Source organism: Castor canadensis, chromosome 18 (assembly GCF_047511655.1).
Source record: "Castor canadensis chromosome 18, mCasCan1.hap1v2, whole genome shotgun sequence".
Lineage (NCBI taxonomy): Eukaryota > Metazoa > Chordata > Mammalia > Rodentia > Castoridae > Castor > Castor canadensis.
The window spans coordinates 38960780-38981205 of record NC_133403.1 but is presented as its reverse complement, the minus strand read 5'-3'; the positions used below and the strand labels follow the sequence as shown (position 1 = coordinate 38981205).

At 51.8% G+C, this 20426-nt stretch overlaps 1 protein-coding gene across 7 annotated transcripts in view; it reads left to right on the top strand.

Annotated features, from left to right (window-relative positions):
- The window catches only part of Cux2 (cut like homeobox 2), a 225202-nt gene that overhangs the window by 96446 nt on the left and 108330 nt on the right, over positions 1 to 20426 (top strand). The gene's annotated exons all lie outside the window — the stretch shown is intronic.

Here is a 20426-nt window from a genome sequence, read left to right as displayed (position 1 = left end):
TCTATCGCTCTGTGCTGCGTCCAGGATGTCCTCTTTTTGTAGAGACACTGATCATACCAAATTGGATTCACCCCAGTGATCTCATTTGAACTTGAGCTATAAGGACCCTATCTTCAAATAAGGTCACATTCTGAGGTCCTGGGATTTTAGGGGGTCATAGGTCAGCCCCTAACACTTCATACAGAGTGACAGCATGGGTGTGATTGAGGGGTGGACAGTGCTGTTGGCAAAGGGAACAAGAAGCCAGTATCCCATGCACTCTCCTTGGAGGCCATGTCAGCCCCAGGGGAGACACAGGTCACATTGTCCCACTGGAGTAGGACCTTCGAATAGATTTGGTGCATTTTCTGTCATCTGATACTGGCTGCTTAGCCGCAGCCTGGCCTGGACCCCGCCCTCAGCCTGGCGCCAGCAGTGTAATCAGAGTCTTCCTTTCATCCCTGCTCTCGAGGAAGGCCACCGGGCCACTTTTTTGATCATCGTAACCTTGACGCCAAAGAATAATTTATCCATGCCCCAGACGAGGAAATTGCAAACTATTATTTATGAAGGCAGGCCACCATGCTGTAATTCTGGCCCTGTATCTGTGGACGCGACCAGTAGACATGAGGAGGAAACATGGTGCCTGTGCCATGACGGTGTGGGGGCAGTGAAAAGTCAGGGTCCCACAGGAGGGGCCATGGGATAAACTGTTCTGTCCTTCCATGGGCTTCCAGGTCAGAAGTAGGACAGAAGTCTTCATGGAAACACAGGGAGGCTGGTGTGAGGGGCGGAGGTAATGACCGTGAGTTTGGAGTGGAAAAGGTGACTTTGGCTGGGTGTGGTGGTTCACACCTCTAATCCTAGCTCTCGAGGTGAAGATCGGAAGGATCATGGTTCAAGACCAGCCCAAGCAAAAAGTTTTCAAGACCCCCATCTCAGTCAATAAGAACTGGGTGTGGTGATGCATGCCTGTCATCCCAGCCATGCAGGGATAAATTAGAGATCATGGTTCAGGTCAGGGGGAACGTGAGACCCTATTCGAAATAATAACTGAAGCAAAAAGGACTGGGCTCATGGCTCAAGTGGCAGAGCACCTGCCTAGCAAGCCTGAGGCCCAGAGCCCAAATCCCAGTATTGCCCCCGCCCCAAAAATAAAGGAGTAGAGACCTCCTTCTGGGAGTTGTGGTCTTGGTTTGGGGACCTGTGTAGCACAGCGGTGACAAGCCCTGGGGTTTTGGAGCCAGCCAGCCTGGAGTTTAGGTCCCAGCTCCATTGCTTCCTGTGTGCTGTGTGCCATCTAGTGAGGTCAAATGACGTCTGTCCGTTTCATTTGACAGATCCACCCCCAGGGTTAAGGTGGTTAACTGTAATACTGCAAGTGTCATGTGCCTGTTTCATCACCAGGCCCCACTTCTTACCCAAGTGGCATTTGAGTTAAGTGATTAAGAAAGCAGCTCAGGAACCACACAGTCTGGCTTTGTATCCCTGCCCTGGTCCTCTCTGGCTGTGTGACCTTGGGCAACTCACTTTACCCTTCTGAGCCTCCATTTTCCTTATCTGCCCATTGGGTACAAAAAAGGTTCTTCTTCCCGAGAGTGATCCTAAGGGTAGAATGACTGGACGGCTGGAGTGACGTTAGAACAAGGCCTGTCTCAGAGCCCTTGCTCAGCGAGCGCTGGCTGCTGCTCCCTGGGTCACAGTTCGAGCTGCCCCAGCCTTGACTCAAACTGAGACGCAGTCTGTCCTCGTATCCTCCGTCACCACCAACGACAGGGATTCGCGTTCCCCGTGATTTATAAGCTCTTCCTAGCAGTGGCAGGTTCCTGCGGAGGGAATGTGTGTGCGTCCCCAGGACCTGTCCCCCGTCTGTCTGCACGGCCAGGCCACCCCGTTAGCTGATGTCACCGCTCCTGAAAAATCCCACGCCCTGCTCCAGAAAAGTCCTCCTCTCAGCAGTTTGAGGTCCTACTGAATTAGCATTCCTCTTCTCTAATATGATATAAAAGTGTAATCACATTAGTGACTTTTATAGTGGGTTATATTATACATTTGGAACACGTCCCCACCTGAAACAGCTTTTTAAAAAAAAAAAGGAACAACCACGGCTGAGCAGTCCTCCATCCTCACCCTCGAGGCTTGGTGTTTCACAGGCCTGCAGCAATTGTGACAAAAAACGTCCTGCTCCCTGCTTCCTGCTCCCCCCCAGAGAATGAATTGTCATTCTACCGCCCTGAGGTGAGAAGCAGGAATTTAAGACTTTAATAGTCGTTGCAAATGACTGTTTCTTTAATCCCGGGGCAGAAACACAGGCTGAGCCAGAGATGTAATTAATAGCACTAATTACTCTTTCCTGTTCGTCTCTTCTGCCCGCCCTCACTCCTGTCCCCCAAGACACCTGGCGGGAGCCCTGGAATGTCACCTCTGGTTCCCAGGTGTCCCTGGCCCAGGAAAGCAGTCCGTGAACTCAGAGCCCACGCTACTCCGGATGCCCCGTTCCACACATTTTCCCTCTCTGTCCCGTGGCTCCCCCAGCTCTGGCTGTCCAGGCTTTCTGGAAGGTTACATCCTCTAGAAATCATTTCTGGCCACTTGGGAAGGGGATGGTCCAAACTAGTGCCCAGGACCTGGCTGTCCCCAGCTTCTTTCTCTGCAGTCAGCTGCAATGATGCACTGGTCCAAACAGACAGACAGACAGACAGACAGATTTCCCAAGGCCCCCATCAGGCCTTAACAGGCCACAGTCCACTATGAAGCATCAAGGAGTAAGACGTTTCTACATGCAAGGAAGGCAAGCTGGTCCAGAGGGCCAACGTGACGTGTTGTGCACTGCCGTGTCCCCAGGTCATCAGAGGTAGGTGGAACCCCCAGGATTAGAGCAGGCTTTGCAAGGAGGCTGCAATTTGCCTGTGAACTCTGAGGACTTGCAGAGCTTCCTGGTCACAGTGCTGAGGACTCTAAAGGCCACATCTACGCCAGCAAGAACCCTCTAAGCTTTAAGTATCATACAGCACCCGCAGCACACCAGGCACTCACAGCCCCGCCCCAACCCCTCCCATGAGAAAATTCAGTCCCCTCTGGAGAGTGGAGCTGGAGCACAGGATGGAGCTGGCCTCCTGGGCTAAATACAGCGGGAGCCATTGGGTGATTTCCATGGAGGGTGGTGTTTAAAGGGTAAAAGCTATAAGGAAAAAATAAAAGCCCTCTGGGGCAGTTGTGGAGAATTGATGGAGAAGAGGAAAAGAGCAGGTTTAGCATTATTGCAGGTGTCTGAGCAAGGAAGATGGAGGATGGTAAGAGCTGGCTCGTGGATGGGTCCATAGGTGTGGATGATCATTAGTGATGTCTGCCACGGTGTGGGAGGAGGCAGTGGCCATACATATGCTATGCACTTGCTACCTTGCTTTGCAGGACCTCTGTTGGCTGATGGGAGGTTGTTGGGGAAGATGGAGGCTCACCCTGGGGTGGTAATTCATGGCTTTAGGAGTAACTCTTCTCTGGGAGGTGCAGTTGGAGAGGAATATTCCATGTTTGTTTGTGGAGCATTAAACAAAGAGATGCCACACCATCTCAACCTGAGACTGTCCCGGGATTATTCAGGCAAAGGGGACCCTTGGAGGACAGAATAGAAGAGATCCTGGGGAAGGTTGGAAAAGGCAGGACAGATAAAACAAAAGCGGTTTTCAATGCTGTCACATGAAGACAGAGGATGGGGACAGTCTTCTGCCTTTTCTCCCCAGGCCACACCAGGAAGGACCCAGCCAAGGGCACCAACAGCAGATAAGCCCTGAAGCACCTTTGGGGTCTGTCGCTATTGTTTTCTGTGAATCCTGGCTTCTGTCAGAAACTCAGCCACAGTCAGATCCTTGGACACAGTCCATGGTTGTGGACACAGTCCGTGGTCATGGGAAAAGCCCGTGATTGGGAACACCATCTGTGGTTGTGAAGGGCACTGGAAAGACAAGTTGGACTTGGGGGGACCCAGGCTTTGTGGGGGAAAGAGCTGCTCTGAGAGCCAGGGTCCCCATGTGAGAATGGGAGCAGAGTACAGCTAGTTAGGAGACTTTCTTTTTAGAACTGCTTTAGGATAAGAGAGATTTGGGGAGGTTATGGAGAATTATGCATGTAATATCTGCATTTTTTTAAAAAAGTGCAAGAACTGCCTCAGTGATTCTGGTCCAGTCCTAGAAGAATCTAGGAGAAACTGTCAAACTGTGATCCAGTCTCTACCTTGTGCTTTGGTGCTCAGCTCACAGCCAGCAGTGTTGCTTCCAGAGTGACAGATGGGATTTCCCTAGGTGACAGGAAGGCAGAGGGGCGCAGGACATGAGTCCCACCGAGGCCTGGGAAGGGGCTGCGCTGACCCCACCCTCAGCCCGGCTGATATTGCATCCTATTGTCGCTTCAGAAGGACAGCAACTCCCCCACACCCCCTCACCTCTGCTGCCAGGATTTCAGAAGCACTTCCCAAGGTCCCCGTGCTGGGACAGACTGGAGAGCATCTGGGCAGCCTTTTCCAACATGAAGCATTCAAAGATGTGCGGTTCTGTAAGCCACATGCACGGTGAGGTGTGGAAAACGAGAGCAGGTGGACAGTCTCAGCCTCAGCCTTGCCCCGCGGTGGCACCCACGCGGCCCACGCACCCTTCGTGCTGTGGGATGGAGTAAGCTTGCAGTGGGTAGACACCACACTTGGAATTTTGAATTTGCCTCTTTTCCCCAGCTAGTGACACACCATGTGGTCCTCTCTCCCAATGCTGGGCGGTGGCAGTGGACACAGCACCCTGCAACCCCATGGTCACAGGGAATAGCGACACCCTGTAGTGTGCCGAGCTGGGGCAGGTGAAGTGCGCTCAGTGTGGCATCTGCTGGCGATATTTTCACCTTGTGACATGTTCGTTATTGCGTAGCCCCGTCAGAAGCCAAGTAACGTCTGTATTTCTCATTGGCTGCTGCAGAACATGGTGTCCCTTGGCAGACATACAATTGTGGCCCCCTCTTTAAAGCAGAACAGGGTTGGGGACAGTTCCTTCTTTGCTGTCCAGGCATTCTTCCATGGACAGTCTCATAGGTGCTAGAAGGACAGACACTGGTCATGTAAACAGATCCATTGGGGACCCTTGGCCACACAAGGCCTGGGCTGCTGTCACCATGCCCAGGAAGCCAATGATAGACTTGGAGGAGCACCCGGTCTGGCGGTGTTTTCAAGGGGTTCCCTGGGACAGCACAGTGGTGGGCTCGCTGTGGCCTAGAGGAGGCTGATGGTGGCCGAGAGCAGCTTGACTCAGCCCTGGCCATGGAGCTGATGGGTTGGCCAGTGGACGGTGGGAGCTGGCAGAATGAAAGAAATGAAAAACATGTGGCAGGTGCCTGGCTGAGCAGCAGGGTGGATTTGGTGCTGCTTCCTGGGGTGGGGAGGACATGGGAGCAGGGGGAGCCAGAGTTCCCTCTCAACCTCAGGAAACCCAAGATGTCCTGGCCTCCCAGAGGTGACCTCAGGTCCACAGTGGGCACTTGAAGGAAGTCGAAGCCTGTGGTTGGGAGGTGAGACCTTGTTGGACCTCGAGAAAGGGCGGGGAAGATGGCTTTCCTGCTCTTGTATCTGGGGCCCAGCCTAAACCCACACTCACAGGGACATAAGTGAGGCTACTTTGTGACTACTTTGTCTCCAGCCAGCCATTAAAAGGCTGTTCCCTCTGGGTATCACATGACCAGAGCCACAACAGCAGCTGTGTGGGACTGGGCATTTGTGAGATCAACACTCAACACTCCACAGTATGGAGGCCCCACGACACTAGATCAACCCCTGGGGGCTGGGACCAGCTTCTGTGCTGGTGCCCGTCCCTAATCTCAGAAGACCCAGACGTGTTTCCTCTGTGAAATGACCAGGGGAATGCACACCTTGCAGCCAATGCTGAGCACTTACCGCGAGGCAGCCTGACCCCCCTCAGCTCAGCAAATCCCCCCAAACAGGCTAGAGCTGCGAATATTCCACGGCACAGGTGTGGAAGCCAAGGCTCAGCAAAGTGGCAGTTGCACAGTGGCCTGGTATGGACAGGGTTTGAAACTAAGCCAGTCCAACGACTCTGTGCCAAGCATGGCTAAAGGTGTTTTTTTTTTTTTTTTTTTTTTTTTGGCAGCACTGGGGTTAGAACTCAGGGCCTTATGCTTGCTAGGCAGTCTCTCTAGTACTCGAGCCACTACACCAGCCTTTTTTTTTTTTTTTTTTGATGGGTTTTTTTGAGATAGGGTCTGTAACTGTTTGCCCAGGCTGGCTTTGAACCATGACCCTGCTGATCTGTACCTCCTGAGTAGCTAGGATAACAGGCGTGAGCTCCCAGCTTAAAGGTCACTTCTTAAAGTCACAACTTCCTTTCCACGAGGTATTACCATGACACTCTTTTTACAAAAAGGAAACCAAGAAAAGAAAAGCTTTGCTTTGAGTTACTCAGCTAAAAGTGGCTTTGCAGGAACTGAACCCAGCCCAGACCTACCACTGACCACTAGCCACTGGTTCCATCCCTGGCAGTGAAAAATCCCTGTCTGACCCTCCAGCCCAAAGCATCCCAGTCCCAGCTTGGGGCAGGAGGTGGCCCTTGGCCCTTGGGGCTGCCCTAGCAAAAGAAAACTGCAGAGATGAATAGGCTCCTGGAGGTGGGGCAGGACCTGCTGAGACCCCATTTCCAGAGAGATGGGTTCACCCAGGGAGCCTGCGCCTGCAGCTCCTGGTGTGCAGAACCCTGAGTCCTTAAGTACTCATCACATCTAGGACCTGCCACTGGGACGCACAGCCTCAGCCAGCACATGGGGGCTGGGCGTCCCCATCCACTGGGAGAGCCTGCTGGCTCCTGGGGACAGCCCCGTCCATCAGAGCATCCATGGGACAATGACAAGCAGTTCATAAGCAGAGGAAGCCCTGTGGGAGTTACTGCTTCCTTTCAGCAAATATGTGCACGTGTGTGTCTTGAACCAGTGGCTGGAAGTCACTCATGGACTTAGAACCCCTGACCTACTAAAGCTTCCAAAAGACCTTGTTTGATTAGCAGAGCCATCGAGAGCATCCTGGGCTTGGCTGCTGAATTTGAACCCCAGCCCTGTTGCTTACTGGCTGCATGGACTCGAGATTGATCCCTCTTCAGTTCTGCATGCCTCAGTTTCCCCATCTCAGGATTGGTGTAAGAACTGTCAGGCACGCAGTGTTCACTCATTGTATGTTAGCTAAGTATTGGTTGTTGCTGTCTGAAGTAGGTCTTTCTGGAAATGTCCAGGCAGTAATTATTTTCTGTTCTAGGAGCCCTGTGGACTCCACTGCCAGGGCTCATCCCAGTCATTGGATTAGGAAAGAGACCTTGGATGAGATGTCAGTGGAAGAATGTGTTTCTGTCCCAATAAAGCTTCCATGTGACTTATATATGAATAATGGGGAGAAAAAATCCTTTTGTCAGTGGGAGGTTATGACTTTGAGGCTGCTGGTAGGACTTTTCCTAGATAACCCCAGAGAGGAAATCAGAAATGGAGGACAGGTCAGATGGAAGCAGAGCCAAGAGAAAGAAATGAAACCCTGCCCGTAGTGCTTGAACTGCTGGATCCAGCCATGCCTGAAGCTCATGCTGCACTATTCAGTTATATGGGCAGTGGTTTTGCTTTGAGGCCCCTGGAGCTGGGATTCTGTTGCAAAGGATTCTGTTGCAAAAACTAATGCAAGCCTTCTTCCTGCCCAGAGGCAGCCCTTCGTACATGACAGAAGCACATGCCATGCCCCCTTTCCTGTGGGAGTCAAGTTTCCCTTTTCCCTTCCCTGGTTGTATAGCTGTGTGCCAGTGACTTTCCATGACAGCCTCATCTATAAAATGGTGTCAGTCACTGAACCCACGGCAGAGCCAGGATTAAATGGGTTGATATTTGCAAAGCCCTTAGACTGATCTGCCACGTGGGAAGCATTGTGACCCCCTGGACCTGAGCACACGGACATGCCAGGCTTTTCCTGCTATGTGAAGGGACCCATGGCTCTCCGAGGCAGGAACTGTATCTTTCTGTGTTCCTGGCACTAGTTGGGGCTTGGCCCTGAGGGGACTTGGTGATTGCCGAACAAGAGTTAGAACAAGCCTTGGACAATGACAGAAAGTGGACACATGTAAGCCATGCAGAATGGAGTGACCTGGGAGTGTTTGTGGTGCTGAGCCAAGCTGTAAGTGCTTTGGGGATGTATAAAACCCTGAGACTTGGGAATTTGAACTTTCAGTGTGGTCTATGGTGGACCAATAGATAACGTGGTTTGGGGAGGATGCTGGTTAGACATGCAGAGACCCCTCCCCGCCCATGCCTCCTGGAACAGAACCTACCTTTAACAAATCCAGGTGAAAGTTTGAGCACCATTACTGGTGAGAGGAAGGAGCCCAGCTCAGAGGGAAGTAGAGCCAAGTGAGAGAAATTGCTGATATTACTTGAACTGCTGGATTCAGCCATGCCTGAAGCTATTGCTGCACTGTCCAGATGTATGAGCAAAGGTTGCACCTTTATGCTTAGTCCACCTTGTCGATTCTGTCAACAGGGTCCCTCAGTCCTAAGGGGCTCTTTTTTAAGGGGGTGAGGTCATGCGAGATGTGAATCTATCAGCTGTTTCATGGGGAGAACTTGTAGTTTCTGGCTGGGTGAGGAAGATATGCAGCCCCCACCGCCAGGGGAAAGAGAAGTGGAAGGTCACAGTGGACTGCGGTGGGATGGATGTCAGCGGGGCAGTAGAGTCAGACCACAGTGACCATGGAGGGACAGTCATGTGGTGTCCCACAAAGGGTCTGGAGAGGAGTGGACACATGCTGTATGCCACCTATCTCCACCTAGAAGGTCAGTGATTTGTGCTAAGGATGGGGGGCAGGGACTTGGGTCAAATTCAGAGAGATTGAACTTTGAAATCCTCACAGTTCAAGGTTCGATCCTGATGTCATGGTCACTTGTTGACTGTGTGACCCCGAGCAAGAAAATAGGTGTCTCTGAGTTTCACTGTTCTTTGTCTATGAAATGGGGATTAAGATGACACAGACCTCATGGGGAGAGTTAGTGCAACAGTGACAGGAGACCGCTGAGAACACCAGCTGTCACCTTGCTTCCCGGTCCCATGTGTGGTCACATCCAGTGGGGACATCGTGAGTGGATTGAAAACACTCACTAGCACAGTGCTGGTTAATAACAAGATGTATAAACCTGTGCCTGTTACATGTGTCATCATAGCGCCCTACAAAGTGGTTTTCATGGTTGGACTTCCCATGTGACATTTGTCTTCCTTGCACAGGAACCTTTCTGAAACCCTGTGGTTCCTTCCTGGATAGATGAGCCGACCCCTCAGCTGAGTTCTGCATACCTGAAATTAACATTCATTGAACGCAGACTAAGCGCCAGGCCCTGGGAAAGCTCTCCTTAATCTTACAGATATCCCTAATAACACGATGCGGTAGAAGTTATCAGGAACCATAGACGGATGGAGGCCCAGAGAAGTTCAGTGACTTTTCGTGGGTTGCACAGCTGCTCTGTGGAGGGGCCGGGCTTGGAACCCTCACATTTTGACCCCAGAGCCTCTGCTCTGGCCAGTGGATCCACAGAGGTTAAATGTGGAGGGAGTAGGGTTGGGTCCTTGGGGTGCGGGTCTCTCCTTGTTGGGAGGCTGCGGGGAGTGTGGTGGATGATGAGTGGGGCTGAGAAGTCCTGATGTGTCACGTGCTTTTTGGTGGCATTGGTGTGGTTTCTGGGACACATGCAGCCTCACCGTGACGGTGTGCATGTCTGTTAGAAGGGATTTTGGGCACATGCCTCCTTGGCATCAGGCTCTGGACTGCCACGTGGAGCACTGTGTGGAGGCTGTGGGAGTTATTCGGGAACCTCACGAGCGAGCTGGGATTGGAGCGTGGTGGGGCTGGTCTGGGGCACTGCCCATGTCCCTGGCAGGCTGGCACAATGAGTGATTACTGCTACCAAGAAGCTATGCCTAGCTTGCTTGCTCTCCTCCCTGCCATTCTCACTCCATCTTGAACAGAGTGACAAGTCAGCACGCATGGAGCCAATAAAAGGACAGGTGTTTGGCACTGAGGAAACCAATGTCCCATGAACCTGTTCCCCCAACTATACTAGACCTTGAGACCTTTTGTATCTGCTGTCCTCCATTTTCTTTAAGGTAAAGGTCAGACTCCTTGGTTTGGCTTGGAAACCTCTTGTAATATGACCTCTGCCTCCTGGCCCTGGTCTCTCTCCCCACATGGACAGTGCCCTTCTTGAGCAGAAAGACAGTGTCATTCTCAGTGTTTCCTTTTCTGCCACACACAGCCCGGTCCTCACTGTAACATGTGAGAGGACCTGAGAGACCCGGCTCACTTCGGAATGTGTGGTCACCATTCTCGCTACTGTTGTAAGATTTATTTTGTGCCCAGTGCTGTCTAAGGGTCTAAGGTTTTTTTCTGTTCCTTTCTCATCTCAATCCCATAACAATAGCCCTGTTAGGTAGGTTCTGTGTTATCCCTATCTTATGAATGAGGGTACTGAGGCACAGAGAGATTCCATTTCATGCCCAAGATCCCCCAGCTGGGGCCTGGTAATGGTGAGACTTGAACTCAAGCCATTCCACCCCCTAGGTTGGCTTGAGGTTTTCCTCAGAACCCTTTGTGACAGTCCACACCCACTAGCTCAGTGTTGTCCCCACCTCTGCCATCTTCTTGTGGCCTTGTCACCATAGCCCCACGCTTGCTGGCTCTCACTAGTCCTGATCTGCTGTGTCCACACACACTTGATGGATCAGTGGCCGTGACCCCAGCTCTGCTGTCACACCAGTAAACACCCAGCTTAGAAAACAGTGCTGAGGAAGGTGTAACGGGTGCCTCTCTCGGCCTGTCACGTGTCCCTTCAGATTCCTGGGCGGCTTCTTGGACATGCAGGAGAAGAGCCGGGAAGTTCTCTATGGGGTCGGAATGCAGGGACATGAGAAACAGGAGAGGCCTTCCAAGTTCACTTCTCCAAAGGGGCCGCCCTCCACACTGAAGCCTCGCCCAGCCAGTCACAGGTGGCTTTCATGGCTGTGCTCTCTGGGGACGATGAGTTCACGTGCCCCAGCCCCACACAGCGCAGCCCGGTGTTCCTGTGGCCGCGTGAGGACAGTCACATTGCGTTAGCATCCCCCTCAGAGTGTGTCATGTTGGGGGCGCATCGTGTTAGCGATCACTGTCGCTAACGTGATACGAAAGTTGCTAATCAGAGAAGACTCTTGTGTTGTATCAGGAAAAACAAATTTTAATATGAGTCGATGGAAGAGGCTAATAAGAAAGTCACATTGCTAAATGTGACATGATGGGTGGTGGCGGTGGGGAATTGGGGTCCATGCTTGAACTTTCCTGGAAGGCTTGGTGGGATTGGGGTGACCATGGGAGTTGGGGTCAACATCTGAGCCCCTTCCCCTCCCCCCCCACTGTCACCAGCACATCCAAGCCCTCACCCCTGGACTGGCTCGAGTCATGTCTTCCCCAAATTCATGGTCACCCAGAACCTCGGCATAAGCTTGGATGGAATCAGTACCTTTGGCAGGTGCCATTGGTTAAGGTGAGGTCATAGTGGGTCAGGGTGGCCCAAAATCTAATGACCGATGTCATAGTGAGAGAACCTGGTGACAGAAGAGACACAGGGAGGCAGCAGAGGCAGGGATGGGACAATGCAGTTATAAGCCTAGTGACACCCAGGCCTGCTGGGTCATTGGAAGCCGGGGGAGACAAGGGGGACCCTGGAGCCCTCAGAGCCCTGACTTTGGACTTCTGGCCTCCTACACCATGGGTGAATTTCCCATCATGCCAGAAAACCAGGGCAGGAGCACATTCTCACCAGCCTCCTCGGGCTGGCCTGGCTGCCTCACCAGGCCTGGGCATGAGGGCTCGTTCTCAGCTTGCTTCGTTCTTCGTGACGAGGACAGGCTGCTCTGTGGCAGGATGGTTGGCATATGGGCTCTGCAGCCTGCTTCATGTCACGTTAATGTGTGATTAAAAGGATCTTAAAACACCCATTACCCCCCTCTGGAATCTAATAGAGCTTTTGGATTTAGAACAGAATATTATTTACTCATTAGCTGATAATAGACCCCGTGTACACGCTGTATGCACGGGCACAATTATTAGAGTCAATTACACAATGACACGCAGTGCTACCGGGGTGGCTGGTGGTAGGACAGAGTGGCCCAGCAGCCATGAGGGTGATACAAAGTGACCTGTAGGCCCCACTAAAAGTTGTCCTGCAGCTCTCTGGATGGAAGTGAACTCCAGGTGTGATCTGAGCTCCTTGGATGGCCCGTGAGATGAGAAGGGAGGGAGGAAGACGTGAGTAACTCCCTCCAAGAACGGGGTGGCAGGACAGCCCCCCATCAGTCCAAGTCTCCCAGGGAAAGTGTGAATTAGTAACCTGAATGCTACCCCAGGATCCTGGGCCAGGTGACCTGCCCAGGACCCACAGGGCTGGATGGAAACCCAGCTCTTTGAATGACAAGGCCCGGGACCTTTCCAACACTGAGCTCTGCCCACTGCAGAGGCTTCTGATGTCCATCTGCCTTTCTCCAACGGAAAGGGAGGTTGGGCATCATTTCCTTGTGTCAGTTGTTATTGTGGAGGGGTTGATAACCTGCAGGTCCCACGCACCAAGAAGGTCCAGGTGAACAGGAGGATGGAGTGAGACTGGGAAGGAGTGGCGGGCCCTGGAAGTGGGACGAGCAGCAGTGGCCAGTAGGCTGGCATCTGGGATCAGCGACCCTGGCCAAGGCACGTGGGAAATGGAGGCAGGTAGAGTCCCGCCCTCAAGGGTTTGGGGTATCCTGTTGAGGTGTCTCCTGGTGTCAGATGGCAGGAGGAACAGGGAGAGAATGGTGGCCAACTCCACTTGGGGGCAACAGAGGTAGAGAAATTGGGGCAGCCCTGGATGCGGAACATGGAAGGTGATGTGGAGCTGACCCTCACACGTGCCTTGACCTTGGCACGCCAGACCTCCAGGTCATCCGTTTCCAGTGACTGTGCTCTCTTCAGCTCACAGTGGGGCAGTGGCCCAATAAACCTCTGAGAGATGGAAAGTATTGTGAGTGGAAGATGCATCCTGTGTCCCAGCTTGTGACAATGCACCATGGCAAGGGGCTGCCTCCTCTCCCCCTCCACCCCTCTTCAGAGATCATAGGGCAAGGGAAGATACACTGGTGGCCACCACCCAGATCCAGAGAGAGGACCAGACTGAGCACCCCTAACCCAAGAGAAGACTCAAGTTCAAAGCCCAGTACAGTTCCTACTGAACACATACTGTCTTTGCATCTCTGTAAAGTCAAAAGTCCCAAGTCAGGGCTGTCTGCACACCGGGCTGCGTGTCGTAAGTGCTGAGTGCAGGGGAGCTAAGAACAGAGCAAGCGTCAGAAATGGCTTAGTCTTTACCTGCCTGTGCTCTTCTGAAGGACAGGATAGCTTCAAGGACAGGCCTCACAAAACACTCTGAGGCAGGCAGGGAGCCCTGTTGGACAGGGGTGGTCCTGTGGTTTGTGCATATCCCAAGCACGTGACCTCAGGGACACCCAGGAATCAGAAGGTGTCACAGTCATATAGTCCAGTGTCACTTCTGTTACTGCTGGAGCCAAGAACAGACCCCAAAAGACCAATGTGTCCTTCTCCACCACCCTGCGAAGGAGCTAGGGAGAGAGAGAGAGCTCGGCAGAGGGGCCCGTCATTTCCCACACCAGGTGTGGTCCCAGGCTTCGGCCAGGCCAGGGGACCACTGCCCAGGGGCCAGTGTGCAGCAGTGTCTGTGTGTGTGTGAGTGTGTGCGAGTCTATGTGTGTCTGCGTGGGAGTCTTTCTGTGAGTAAGTGTGTGTGTCTGTGTCTCTGTATGAGTCTGTGTGCAAGTGTGTCTGTGCGTTTGTGTCTGTCTCTTTGTGAGAGTCTGCATGTGTGTGATAAGTCTGTGTGTCTGTGTGTCTGTGCATGTCTGTGTGTCTTTGTGAGTCTGCGTGTGTCTGTGTGTAAGTCTGCATGTGTGTGTCTGTGTGAGTCTGTGTGCATGTCTGTGTGTGCATATCTTTGTGTCTGTGTGTGAGTTGTGCATCTGTATGTGTGTGAGTGTGTCTGTACGTCAGTCTGTCTGTATGTGTGTCTGTGCATGAGTCTGTCTGTGTGAGCCTGTGTTTTAATAAAACTCACCAGGAGGCAGCTATCAATTTCTGTCAGACCAATGCAGAACATCTGAACCAGAACTAAATAAAAATAAACATTAAACAATTATTGGAATTTAAGTTTATTTAAAAAATCAGCAGGATTGAGGGAACAAGCCACCCATTAGCAAGGCCCAACTACCGGGCCTTTTAATGACCCGCTGGTTCTTGGCTGCCAGGGAGTTTTGGGCCGTCCAGGCTGTGGGAACCCCAGATGCTATTGATTAAAGACCATGCGGTAACAGCCCAATTATATCGTTGCGACTGCTTGCGGCACTGGCCGACCCTGCTACCCATTTGTCCTTTTGGAAATGACTTTGTTCAGGGGGCTGGGGAGGAGGCTTCGTGTCCCCATCCTGGGCAAAGCTTTCCTCCCCCTGTGGTCCCAGCAAGCGGGGCAGCTCTGGGCCCTGGGCTATCCTGGATTCTTCATTTTACCTCCCCATCCTCTCCCTAGTTCAAAAGGAGCCTGTGTCTTAGCCAAATCAATGCAAATAACCAGCGAGTCTTTCTCAACTTTTCAGTAATAATTGATCTTCCCAGAACTGATACTGTTTGGAAAATGTAAGTCAGGAGAGCAGCGGTGACTTAGAGAAAAGAAATGAGTTCCCCTCCAGCTCTAGCTCCAACAAGAGCTGAGCAACCTGCCGCGGAAGCTTCCAGTAAGCTGGGGCTTTGCCCGATGGCCTGGGCAGCTGCAGGAGCAGACTCCTCCAAGGTGACAGCAGCTTCCCGCCCGCGTTTTGCAGTCTCCTGGTTTTTATTTGGAAGCTGTCTGCACAGCCGATCACTGTTGGTGACAGAGGGAGAGAAGGGTGGCTGTTCTGCTAGAAGAGTGTTCAGGCTGAGCTGCAGAGCTGCTTTTCCAGCCACAAGAGCTTCCTCTCTGCTAGCTAAGGCTTCTTCTTTCTCCTCTTCCTCCTCCTCCTCCTGCCACCGTGCTGCCATTGGCTCCTGACTGGACCAAGGTGTTGTGTAGAAAGTGTGGTGGGATGAGATAAAATGGAGACGGGGACAATCTGCTGGTGGATGGAGGGCAGGACGCCTGGGCTGTGTCTCTGTGAGCTTCTGGCTAATTGTTCTTTTGAGCACTCATTCAATGGGCACAGACTCTGTGGGGCACCTGCCTTCCTACAGCTTCTAGTCTAGCCGTGAAGAGTCACACATGTGAGACAATTAATCACCACATCGCAGTGGCTGTCATGCTATATAGAAGTAAGGACAGGACAGTGGGAGCCCCGCATAGTAGGAACCTGGCCTTGCCATGGGATGCCAGTGTCACAGAGCAGTGTCTAAGGTAACACTTGATGGGGGGTGGGACAGAGCAAGGTTGTCAGACTTGTGTGTACATCAGTCTTGGGGGAGAGGGTTCCCTGCTCAGATTACCAGGCCCCAAACCTGGAGTTTTTAATTTCACTGAGAATTTGCATTTCTAAGAAGGTCCCTGATGACACTAATGCTGCTGGTCCAGGGGCTACAATTCATGAACCACAAGAGTGGGCAAAGGACTGGGAGAAGATGGCACCCAGTAGCACAAACAGCATACACAAAGGCCCTGGGGTTGACAGGAGCTCAGCAGTGTCCAGACACAGAATGAAGGGTCAGAAGAGCAGGATGTGGGGGACGTGTTGGAGAATTAGGCAGGGCTTTGACCACACAGGTCTGGCAAGCTAGGGGCTGCAGAACTCAGATTTGATCTGAAATGGAACTGGGTGCCTGCGGATATTTTAAGCAGGGAAGTGCCAGTCTTCACTTTGCAAATCTGGCTTCCCAGGAGGAGGGGAGGAGATGGTGGAAAATTGTATGAAGCCAGGGAGCCCCCCCATTCAGGCCTGAGTTGGCGGTGACCGGTGACCGGTTAGGCTGGTGGCAGAGGACATGGAGAGGCCCAGAAAGGGTGAGGGGTGCTCCCAAGCTCAGACAGCTGGGACAGCAAGGCTCCCACCTCAGCTTGGGGTGTCCCTGCTGAGCAGACAGGGAACTCTGATGCCTGACCCAAGGAACCTCAGACAAGCCTCCAGATGTCTCTTAAATGGTGTCCACAGCTGGTCCCCAGGAAGGTTGCCCATTCGCTAGAAACAGTATATAGATTTGGAAGAAATTGCAAAAATGGTCATAAATTGGCAGTTTGTTGGGGAGGGGAGGCTGTGTTTCCAGAAAATTCTGCCGCAGCAGGAGGAAGAAGAACAGCGTGCAATCTAAACCCTCGAAAGCCTCTTCCTGCCCCCCCCAAGAAGCTGATGAGGGCCTTAGGGGGGTGTAGCATCTTCGAATCAGTCTGTAATATAATCAATTTTGTATATCCCTGGTGAAACAGCAACATTTATTTAACGTCTTTTATAGAGCAGCTGAGTTTTATCACAAATCACAATCCATTTTCATTCACCTGGGACTCCTTGAAGGCTAAAACGCACTTACTTCCCTCGGAGGAAATTTACCAATTCCTCAATAAAAGGTCCATTTGCCTCTGTATGTAAAATTGACACATTTATTGAATATTAAACATTTAAGGTTTTGGTTTGTTTTTTTTTTTACCCAGCTTCCCAGCCCCTCACCCACACCTTCTGACATAGTCCCTGTCACCAGGCTTCCTGGGTGTGGTGAGGCATGGATTTGTGCACATGTGGTGACGTTGACGTTGGGGACTTTCTTACCTTGGGGGAAACGCTCTCGTGATGTCACAAATGCATAGCGTGGGCTCTTTGTAAGTCCTGCACTTTTCCCTTCCAGGCTCTTTGTGACCGGCTTGGTCACGCGGCGCTGTTGTGTTGGGTTTGTGACAAAAGTTTTTTTGTCTGTACTTGTAACGCTTGCAGAAGGCAGCCACTGCCTCCCTGATGATAAATTGTGCTAATTAGCATGAGGGCCTATTAATAAAGCCAGTTTTCTTTTATCTGTGTGCCTGAATGGTTGGGGACATCAGTTAAGAGTGCATTCTTGGGACAATGTCTTTTCACTGCCCGCAGCAGTGTTTTTGTTTTTAAAAAAATAATAATGAGGAGACTGGGCAGGGGACTGAGTTGATTTTTGTGTCCTTAACATGAGAGAGGGCCGAACTGTTGACCTTGGGTCTGGCGCGCTGGGTCCAGGTTTCCTACCTGTAATTCTCAATCCAGGCAGTGGTGACAGACGGCGGTGGCAGTGGGCACTCCCCCAGGGTTTCTTTTTAAGTTAAAAGTGGGGACGTGTTTTAGAGGAGAGGGAGGATGTGCTGGAAGTATGGGGTTTCTTATGAGCTTTGGAATCAGGCAGACTCAAGTTCAAATCCTGACTTCCCTACTTCTGACCTCAGAGTGAGTTGACCTCTCTGAACCTCAGTTTTCTCTTCTATTAAAAAAAAAAAAAAAAAAAAGATGACCACAGTGCCCTTGTCATAGGGCCGTTAGCAAGGTGAAATGAGACGATCTAACTGTGGAAGGTTCTAAAAGGAACCTCACACGTCATAGCTGTTGTCAGGTTTGGATGGGAAAGAGCGGTCATCGTGTTGGCATGTTGTCTGGCCCTTTTCCAAGCTCTGTGGAAACTGGATGGCCGGTCTATTCTTGGACAGTTCAGGACAGGGAGCTCACTCTGGCCAGCAGAGCTGTCTTCCTCAGGTCAGCACCTTCCTGGCCTACACAGCTCTAAGCTCCTCACCCCCATCCTGCTCCTAGCCCAGGGGTTTTGCCCTTGAGCACTGGTGACACTGAGACCTGTGCATTCGGTTGTAAGGACGTGCTATGCACTTGGAGGTATTCAGAAACATCTATGGTCTCTCCCCACTAACTGCCAGCAGTTAGTGATAACCTAGACTTTCTCTAGCCAGGCATGGTGGTGTACAGCTATAGTTCCAGCACTTGAGAAGTAGAGGCAGGAGGATCAAAAGTTGAAGGGTAGTCTGGCAAATTTTTCAATAAAAATGTCAAAGTATCTTTAGATATTGTCCATGGGAGGACAGTCACCCCCATCAAGGGCCACTGTTCAGAGTTGGGGTCTCCCCCAGGCTGGACTCCAGCCAAACACCTTTGTATCTCCTGTGTCCCTGTGACCTGCCTCTGCCTCTGGCTTATGCTTCTGGAAGGCCTTCCTTGTCTTCGTAGGAGCAGAGCCCACATGGGTCCAGCACCCTCTAAGTTAGCTGAGGTCCCGGGAACCCACAAGCAAACCTCGTGAGCAGTCAAATCAAAGGTGCCCCTTTTCCCCTACCGCTGTCCCAGGCCTGGGTGCCGCCAAGGCCTCCATATAGGAACCTCCACTCTGGGCCTCAGAATGATGAGTTTGGAGTCTGTCACACCTTTCAGCTGGGTGGGCAGAGCCAACTGTCCCTAAGAGAGAAGGATCACAGGCATAGAAGATCTTGGACTATGGCTGCCCCAGTCTGGATTAGCTGGCCTTGCTGCTGACTGACACAGAGACCATCTCTCTCTGAGCCTCAGTTTCCTTATCCATTGAATGGGTTAAGAACAGGAACTATCTCAAAGGGTTGTTGCCATGATTCAAAGAATCAAAAATCAAATGATCAAAATCATTCAAAGCTATTTTTATGCTTTTATGTATCGGTTAAAAATACATACAAATAAATAAAACCATTAAAAAGTCAGTCACTCCATACAAAGTGTCCAGTGTACAGAAAACAATAAATTATAGCTACTTTTTGTTGTCACTATTGCTTGCAAATAGAAATGCACATCCAGAGAATGAGAGGGACTCCCTTCAGGTCGCCCAGCAGGTCACAGTGACAACATGGAGCCCAGTGTTTTAGCCCAGTGTCCCTGGTGTCTCTGCAAAGCCCTGGCTGTGCGTGTGGAAGAGAACACTTGCAGATGCTCACCCCATTAGCAGCCCTCGGCCCCACCAGCATGGCCTCTCTTCAGTTTCATTTTAAAACCAGCCAGGGTAATAAATCTTACCCTGAAATCTCGGCTGTGCATCATGGCTGGGTGTATGATAAGTGTTGTTCATTGGGAGACCCTGGGACTGATCTGTGCCTGTGAGGACAACCCCATAGTCTGGCAGGGTGGCAACCTGCTCCTTCCTCTGTATTCCGTAGCCTCAGGAGAGTGGGCTCCAGAGTCTCCCTTCCTTCTGTTCCCTCCTTTCTTCTTCCCTTCTCCTTCCTTCTGCTCTAGCTGTGCCCCCTCCCCGCCGCACACACACACATTTAGATCATGGAACATGGCTCAGAACTGTGACTGGATTCGGAAGGGACTCAGCTGACATGCAGGCAGCAAGGGCCATAGTGTGTGTAGCCTTGGGGGACCGTGGGAAGGCAGGACTCCCCACTTTGCTTATTCAGCAAATATTTCTCAAGTACCTGCTGTGTGCCTGGTGTCGTGCTAAGGGCTGGGTACCCAGAGGTGAAGGAGACGGGGTCAGTGGGAGACAGGCATTTGTGAGGCCTCTCAAGATAGAGGTTAGAAGAAATCTTTTCTATCATAAGACAGGTTGGGTGGGGCAATGGTGGGAGCCCCTGAGAGGCCCCAAAGGGATCAGAGATATGAGAATAGGTTCGAGTCCTAATTCCACTGCACTGATCTGCTTGAATCCTTTCCCCTTGTCTGAGCCTCAGTTTCTCTGAGCCGCACCTGTAAAATGGACATAATCACAAAATCGCATGGATATTAGGAAAGCAATCAAGAAAACACATCTGAGGTGCACAGAGTGGGGCCTTGGCCAGCACCAGGAACATTTGAGATGGATTCTGTGTCCTCACCCCACAACCTAGGAAGGCTGACTTCACTTCTTTGAGCATCTGTTTCCCTCTCTGCAAAGCAAGGATGACAATTGTAGGATTTCACGGGGTCACTGAGAGAGCAACTGAGTCAGAGTGGAAACCAGCGTAGAGCTGGGATCGGAGTCAGCTGCTACCCTCACTGTTCTGACCTCTGCCCTTCACTTCTGCATCTCAAGGGGCAATGGGCAGAGGCCGTGATCCTTATCTCACCATGTGAGACCTGCCTCACGGGTATCCGCCTCCAGTCTCTCACACGCCCAATGTCCTGAGCAGACACACAGACACACACATGTGTGTGTTCCCTGGACCTGGCCCCGCTCGCCCAGCTATGCCAGGTCTTGGTCACAGTGAGCTCCCCAAATAAGGGGTCCTTGGGAGCCCTTGTTACCTGCCTGCATCCCTTTCTGCAGAAGGACCTTCCTCATTCCCCTCCCCCACTCTCAAGGACGCCCAAAGGTCCCTGTCACCAACTCTTGCTCCTATCATGGTGTGGCCAGCCCCTTCCTACAGGCCCAAGAGCCATCCTGGAGCCC